General features: G+C 60.2%; 1 long non-coding RNA gene across 1 annotated transcript; it reads right to left on the reverse strand.

The window, feature by feature from the left end:
- Positions 1-4,965: 4,965 nt before the first annotated feature.
- Positions 4,966-5,540, reverse strand: LOC309684671. Its single transcript, XR_014270325.1, has 3 exons — positions 5,510-5,540; positions 5,334-5,399; positions 4,966-5,058 (listed from the first exon to the last, which is right to left on the reverse strand). It is a non-coding gene; the product is annotated as an uncharacterized lncRNA (long non-coding RNA).
- Between the last annotated feature and the right edge of the window lie 1,880 nt (positions 5,541-7,420).

Below are 7,420 nucleotides of genomic sequence, written 5' to 3' on the forward strand. Positions count from 1 at the left end.
CCCCGTTGCTAGGCGATGCCCCGTCTCCTGGAACCAGCGGGCCCCGCCCCGCTGCTGGCCGGTCCTTGGGATGAAGCTATCCACAGGGATGGGGGACGCCGAGGGTCCTGGTTGCCTTTTCCGCCTTAATACCTAAAGTGCAGCCGGTGCAGTCTGGTATTGGGCAGCCGCCCAGCGCAGGCCATGCCCAGGGGCTGACCATGGCTTCATTTACAGAATGCCAGGCCTGCTGGCAACTGATGGGAAAAGGCTGTCTCGCCAGGGAAAAGAGGATCTCGGACTAGCGTTAGCAGGCCTCATTGAGAGAGCTTTAAACTAGGCTGGAAGGGGACGAAGAGGGAGTTGAGAGCTTGTGGGTGAGGATCAAGGGGCAGGCAGGAGAGACACTGTTGTGGGTGTTTGTTACAGGCCACCTGATGTGGACGGGGAAGCTGATGAGGCCTTCTACAGACAGCTGAGAATCACCTCACCATCACAGGCCTTGGTTCTCGTGGGGGACTTCAATCACCCTGATATCTGCTGGGGAGGCTACGCAGCTAGGCGTGTACAGGCCAGGAGGTTCCCCCAGCACATCCAGGGGTCCCTCCATGGCTGCCGTTCCTGTCAGGAAAACCAGCTCCCCGAGGGCCCCCCCATGGCCGCAGGGGAGTCGGTGCTGGAGGCCTGGAGTGGCTCCTCCCTCCCCCTGCCCGGCCCTCCCTGCCCCAGGCTGTCTCTCACACCTTTCCCCTCATCGCCGGCAGCGTTTTGCCCTTTCTCAATCCCGCTTTCCCCAAGGCGCTGCCAGCCTGGCTGAGGGGCTCGGCCCTGCCCTGCCGTGGGGCCGCTGGAACCGGCTGGAACTGGCTGTGTCCGGCACGGGGCAGCCCCTCAGCTCCCCTCAGGGGGGACCCTGCAGCCGCTGCCAGCGCCCGGGACTGCACAGTCTTAACTGTCCCCTGGCCATTAGAAGTCTTGTGTTCATTAAAAGGAGAGCTAACGGAACTGTCCCACCACCTTTCCACGGGACTGTCGCCTCTCCCTCCCTCCGTCCTGTCCTGCTCTTTGAAAGGGGCGTCGCATCTCCCAAGGTGCCCTCAGGCCTCGCTGCACCAGAGGTTTTGGCACTGGAACTGTCGGAGAAGCCTTTGGCGCCAGCGGCACCCGGTGCACGTGGCATTTGCTGGGTTGAAATGTGCTGCACAGGTGCAAAATGTTATTCTAAATCTTCTAACGAGTCATGGATTAACCTCATCGGTTCCTTTGGTGAAGATACTGTAAGGAAGAGGTTATGAGGAAGGGAAGCAATCTGGAGGGAAGACCAGCAGGTGGTTTCTTACCTTACGGGCCTCATCTCTTTGTAGCAGTAGCTGGTGAAAAAGACTAAGCAGACATGTACAGCGTTTGCAATTATTTTTTTAAGAAGGCGGCTACCTGCTTTTTGTGTTTGTGACAGGACAGGTGGAATCCAGATTGTGTATTTATTTTATAATAAACGCTTTTAGGAAAAGCAAAACGACCCCACAAGTTAAAAAAAAGAACAAGGCCAAGTGCAAGGCCCTACATCTGGGTCGGGGCAATCCCCAGCAGGAATACAGGCTGGGCGGAGAATGGGTCGAGAGCAGCCCTGGGGAGAAGGACTTGGCGGGGTTGGTTGAAGAGAAGCTCAACATGAGCCGGCAATGCGCGATCGCTGCCCAGCGGAGCAGCCGTATCCTGGGCTGCATCAGAAGTGTGGCCAGGAGGTCAAGGGAGGTGATTCTGCCCCTCTACGGTACTCTGGTGAGACCCCATCTGGAGTATTGAGTCCAGCTCTGGCACCCCCAACATGGGAAAGGCATGGACCTGTTGGAGCGGGCCCAGAGGAGGGCCGTGAAAATGATTGGAGGGCCACGACCGACTTTGATCAGAGGGCTGGAGCACCTCTGCTGTGAGGACAGGCTGCGAGAGTTGGGGTTGTTCATCCCGGAGAAGAGAAGGCTCCAGGGAGACCTCATAGCGGCCTTCCAGAACCTAAAGGAGGCCTACAGGCGGTGGAGGAGCCAACAAGGAGAGGCGTACTGCTGGGCCTAGGGGTGACAAACAAAGGGGGACTGGTGGAGGTTGGTTAAGGTTGGGGGCAACCTTGGCTGTAGCGATCATGGGAAGATCGAGTTCAGGATTAAGTGTAGCATGCCTAAAACGACAAGTAGGATTGCAGCCTCGGACTTCAGGAGGGCTAACTTTGATGTCTTCAAGAAACTCCTTGGAGAAGTCCCATGGGCTAGGGCTCTAGAGTGTAGCGGGGCTCAAGAGAGCTGGTTGATATTTAAGCATCACTTCCTGCAAGCCCAGGATCGGTGCATGCCTAAGAGCAAGAAATCAGGCAAGGGAAGCAGGAGACCTGCATGGTTGAGCAGGGAGCTTCTGAAAACTCTCAAGTGGAAGAAGGACATCTACAGTATGTGGAAGAAGGGACTGACCGCTTGGGAAGACTACAAGAATGCCGTCAGAGGATGCAGGGATGAAACGAGGAAAGCCATGGCTGCCTCGGACTTAAATCTGGCAAGGGATGTCAAGGTCACCTGGGAGGGTTTCTTCAGGTAGGGTTCAGCAAGCCAAGGAAAACTAGGGAAAATGTGGTCCCGCTGTTGAACGAGACAGGTGCTGTGGTGACAGATGATGCAGAGAAGGCGGAGTTGCTGAATGCCTTCTTTGCTTCAGTCTTTACTGCTCAGGCCAGCCCTTGGGAATCCCAGACTTTGCAAGTAAAAGAGAAGGTCTGGAGGAAGGAAGACTTTCCTTTGGCTGAAGAGGAACGAGTTAGAGATCAATGAAGTAAACTGGAGAGCCACAAGTCTATGGGTCCTGACAGGACGCATCCGCGAGTGCTGAGGGAGCTGACAGAAGTTGTTGCTGGGCCGCTCTCCACCATCTATGAAAGGTCCTGGAGAACTTGCTGATTAGTGCTGTGCCACTAAGCACAACCCTGCGAGCCCTATCTGCCAGCCGGTTTTTAATCCACCCCACTGTCCATTCATCTAACCTGCACTGCCTAAGCTTGCCTATGAGGATGACGTGGGAGACGGTGCTGAAAGCCTTGCTGAAGTCAAGGTAGACGACATCCACTGCCCTCCACCTCATGCCCCCCTGCAGTCATGCCATCATAGAAGGCTATCAGATTAGTCAGACATGACTTCCCCTTGGTGAATGCATGTTGGCTACTTCTGATAACCTTCTTTTCCTCCAGATGCTTTGCGATGACACCCAGAACGAGCTGTTCCATCGTCTTTCCAGGGATGGAGGTGAGGCTGACCAAAGTAGTCAACATGGATTCACCAAGGGGAAGTCGTGCCTGAACTCAATGGGCACCTCTCCTTTTCCACATACAAGCTGAGCCCCACTGCCCGGGAGCAGCCATTTGTTACGCTCTGATCATACGTCACCACACAATTTAAAAGGGAGTGCGTTGCGTCACTTCTGGTGTTCCTGTGTGTTGGACACGCTCACTTGGCTGGCGCAGCACTGCAGCCATTCCATTGCAGTACTTGAAATGTGCATCCTGGCTCCGTAATGGCAGAAACGTCCATCACCGTCCCGGGGAAGCCCAGAGCAGAACTCCCCGCAGAGGGGGACAGGCGCCCACTAGCCCACTGCCTGCTATATTTGCCGCCGGGCTCTGAGGGGGAGAGCAGAACTGGGGGCTGCGATTTATCGAGGTGGTGCCCCCTCTGTCCCTCTGACCGCCATTCTTAGTTCCCCCCAAAAAGGGAAAAAGCCCGACAAAAATAAGGGCAAAGTTTTTTTTATTAATTAAATAACAAATCACTTTTTGAAGAGCAGCTGTGCCCGCATGGCTGCCCGGGTGCTGGGTCTGTCCCGCGGTGGCCTCGGTGCCATGGAGAAGTGCCGGTTGGACAAATCTCTGCTCTCTGCGGCCTTGTGCAGCCCGGGCTGGTGCTGGGCTGTCTTGGTCTGCCCGGGCCTGGGCTCTGGGGGCGAGGGGCAGGGGTTAGCCCCCCTGCAGCCCATGGGGCGGGCAGCAGGGGTGGCAGGAGAGACCAGAGGGAGCCATGGTGGGGGAAATCCTGGCACCCCACGGGTGCCCGGCCCTCCCCGCTGTCCCCTTCCCACCCTTGGGGTCCCCTCCCCTGTCCTGCCCCGGCCGCACCCTCCTTGGCTGCAAGCATGGGCAGCTTCTCGTCCAGCTGGTCCCTGGAGATGGGGCGATCCATGCCCAACAGATTTGTCACGTTGCACTGGGAAGGAGAGAGCGGGCTGGCTGAACCACAGGGCAAAGCCAGCATCCCCAGGCAACCCTCCCACACCCAGCGCTCCCGGGGGAAACTGAGGCACGCACCCCCCAGGGGCTCAGCCTCAGTCGCCCCTGCCGTATCCCTACCTTTGTCAGCCCTACCTTGTTGGGGAGCAGGAGCGGCTGGAGGCGCTGGCGGCGCTGCAGCGGGGTGGTGACAGTGTCCCGGCCCCCGCAGCTCCGCGGCACGGTGGGGTACTTGCCCTCGACCAATGGCTCCCTGTGGGATGAGGCACGGGGATGCTGAGTGCCCGGCACTGTGGCACCCCGTGCTTCAGCCTACAACACGAGGGAGAGGACCAGGCGCTGCTCCCCAGTGGGGTCTGTCCCTCCCAGCTTCCCTCTGCTGCAGGAGACACCCCACCCATCCTGCTGGATCTGCCCTTTCCCCACAGCCCCGGTGAGCTGCACCCCACACCAAGGACACCAGGAGGCAGGAGCTGGGCTGTCCCAGCTCTGCAGGGCTTATTTTTGGCAACTTGTTTCCCAGATGGGGCAGCGAGGGGGACGGCTGTAAAACCCCACAGACCCGAGACAAGCACAGCTGACGCTCTGCAGCACATCTCTGCTCCCTTGCCCTGCCCACGCCCCCTGGACCCCTCCGCCCCCACCCGCGGAAGAGCTCTCCCTCGCGGTGGCAGAGCCACCCTGCACTCCAGGGGCCGGGTGCCCGTGTCCCCTACCTGTGGCCGTGCTGCTGTTCTTGCTCCGGCTTGAGAATGGTACGGGGGTGCTGGGTGAGGCGCGGGAGCAGCGGCGGCAGCGCCGGGATAGCCACGGTGTGTCTGGGGAGGGCAGGAGCCACAGATGGGTGATGGGGGAGAAAGGACCTACGCTGCCCTGGCTCGGGGCAGCACCCCAAAACCAACGGTCTTGTAGCCCATGGCGGCCCCTGCCCCCCGCGGACGGCTCCCTGTCCCCCGCTGCCGCGCAGAACTGCGAGGGGGCTTGGCAGGGTTGCATTCCCCAGGCAGACACCCCAACCCCTGTGCCTGGCACAGCGGGGCACTGCCAGCACCCATCTCCCCCCGTCCCACCCACGGTACCAGGTGCTACTCACGGGCCAGGAACCTGCATGTCGAGGGGCCGGTCGCAGGACAGGCAGTGGAAATGCGTCAGCAGTGGGCTGGAGGGGGGAGAGAAGGGCTGGGTGAGCTCCTGGGGGGGACGCAGGCAGGCAGCTGGCAGGCAGCAGCCAGTTATCCCCAAAGCCACCACCGTCCCCATCGCACTCACTTCTTAATCCCAGCCGCATCATCAGCCGCTGCCTCTGGCTCCTTCTCCTTGCCCTGCTCCAGAATGTTCTTGCAGTGCCCCTCCAGCTGCTGCTGGAAAGGCCCCAGCTCCAGGCGGTCCAGCTGTGGACGGGTGTAGAGCCTCAGACAGCCGCCCCGGGATGGGACACTGCGGTCCCCGGGTGGGACAGCCGGGAGAGGGGACCCTTGGGGGGATGCTGCCTTAGGCTGCCAAGCCCTGAAGGTGCCAGTCGTGCGTGGCGGGGACAAGCCACCCCTCACCTTGGAGGCCACCTCTTCACGGAGCTGTTGCTGGACCTTCTCCTGGCCTGTCTGCCGGCTCAGCATCTCCTCCACCATCTGAGTCAGCCGCTCCATCCTTGCGTCAAACTCGCTGCGGCTGACTTTGCCGGCCAGGGCGCTTTTGTCTGCTTTCTAGCAAGAGAGAAAGGCAGGAGAGTGGTGGGGAAAGGATGGAGGTACGATGGGCAGGGCCAGCTCGTGTCAGGAGGAGAGGGAGAAGTGGGTACATGGCTCCGCTCGCCCCATCACCCCCGTGAGGTTGGTCTCACCAGCCAAAGCGACCCGGGGGAGACAGAGGGACCTGGCGAGGGACCCGCAGCCGGTCTGGAAACCCTCCCTCCCCCTGTCCGGTTCTGCTATTGAGCACCAAAGGGACAAGGACGTTTGCCACCCTGCCCGGGACCCCCTTGTCTCGTGCTGGGCACCCTCAAGGCCGTACCACATCGACTGCCAGCAACAAGTCCTCCTTGTCCGCTTTCTCCTCTGCCAGCTTCTCCAGGGACTGGAACAGAGCCTTGCAAAGCAGAAAGCACCCCATGACGCCACGGCAGGGTCGCAGCTGCCTCCCAGCCAGCAGAGCACCCCCCACCTCCCATACAACCCTCCAGGAAAGAGACAAACCCCCTGTGGTCCGCAGCAGGGGCTCTGCCTGAAGGATGCTCCGACCCCACAAGGGTTTCAGCCACCTACCTTGGTGTCTTTCTGCTGCCGGTGGCTGTCACGCAAGAGGTTCCCCACGACAGAGCTGAGCTTCTCGTAGTCCTCTTGCGCCTGCACGAGGGTGGCCTGGATGCGCTTCAGCGCCTCCTCATCCTGCTTCAGGGAGGAAGATGACAAAGTGGTGCTGTGTAAGGGGGGCTGGCTGCCCTGCAGGGACAGACCCAGGTCACTTGGCTGGTGGCCATGGGCTATCAGTGCCAGCAGGACATTTGCACCAAGGCTTTCATTTCCTTCCATGCTGCTGACTTGTGCAAGCCAATTTGGGGGCAGCGTGAGGCTCCCCCACGTTACAGCAAAGCACAACTAGCCGGGGGGTCTCAGCAGCCCCCTCTCAAGCCCCCCACGCCAGCATCTCCTTACCTGGCTCCTCCTCGGCATCTGCCTCGGCACCTTGCCCACTGCCTGCCGGGACACCAGGGAGTCCACCACCTCCTGGAGCTTCTCGTAGCGCTGCAGGAGCTTCCCCACCTGCATTCCAGTGTCCCCACTGCAGGCAGGACATGCTGCCTGCGCCTCTGCCTGCTCCTGCTCTACGCTCTCGATCTCCCTGAGCTTGTCCTGCTGCAGGAAGGGGAGAAGGAATGGGCTCTGAGATGACATGGAGTTAGTCAACAAGCCCAGGTTCCATGGAGGCTCAATGGCCCCAGCCAGCCAGGGAACGTGGTCGGGAACCCCGCCAGGACCACGCCACTGAGCTGGCGGCTGGTGGGTGTGCTCCCCCCGGACCTCACCTGTGCCTGCATCTGCTTGGCCACCTCTGTCACCAACCGCTGCAGCGTGGCTTCAGTCATGTCCCGGTGTTCTCCCAGCTCCTTCAGCTCCCTCTTTATCTTCTCTAACTCCAGCTCCTTCATCTCCAGGACCTTCTGCTTTATCTCCTCTAGTCCCA

This window comes from Vanellus vanellus (genome assembly GCF_965231255.1).
Source record: "Vanellus vanellus genome assembly, contig: HAP1_SCAFFOLD_2353, whole genome shotgun sequence".
In the NCBI taxonomy this organism is placed as follows: Eukaryota; Metazoa; Chordata; class Aves; order Charadriiformes; family Charadriidae; genus Vanellus; species Vanellus vanellus.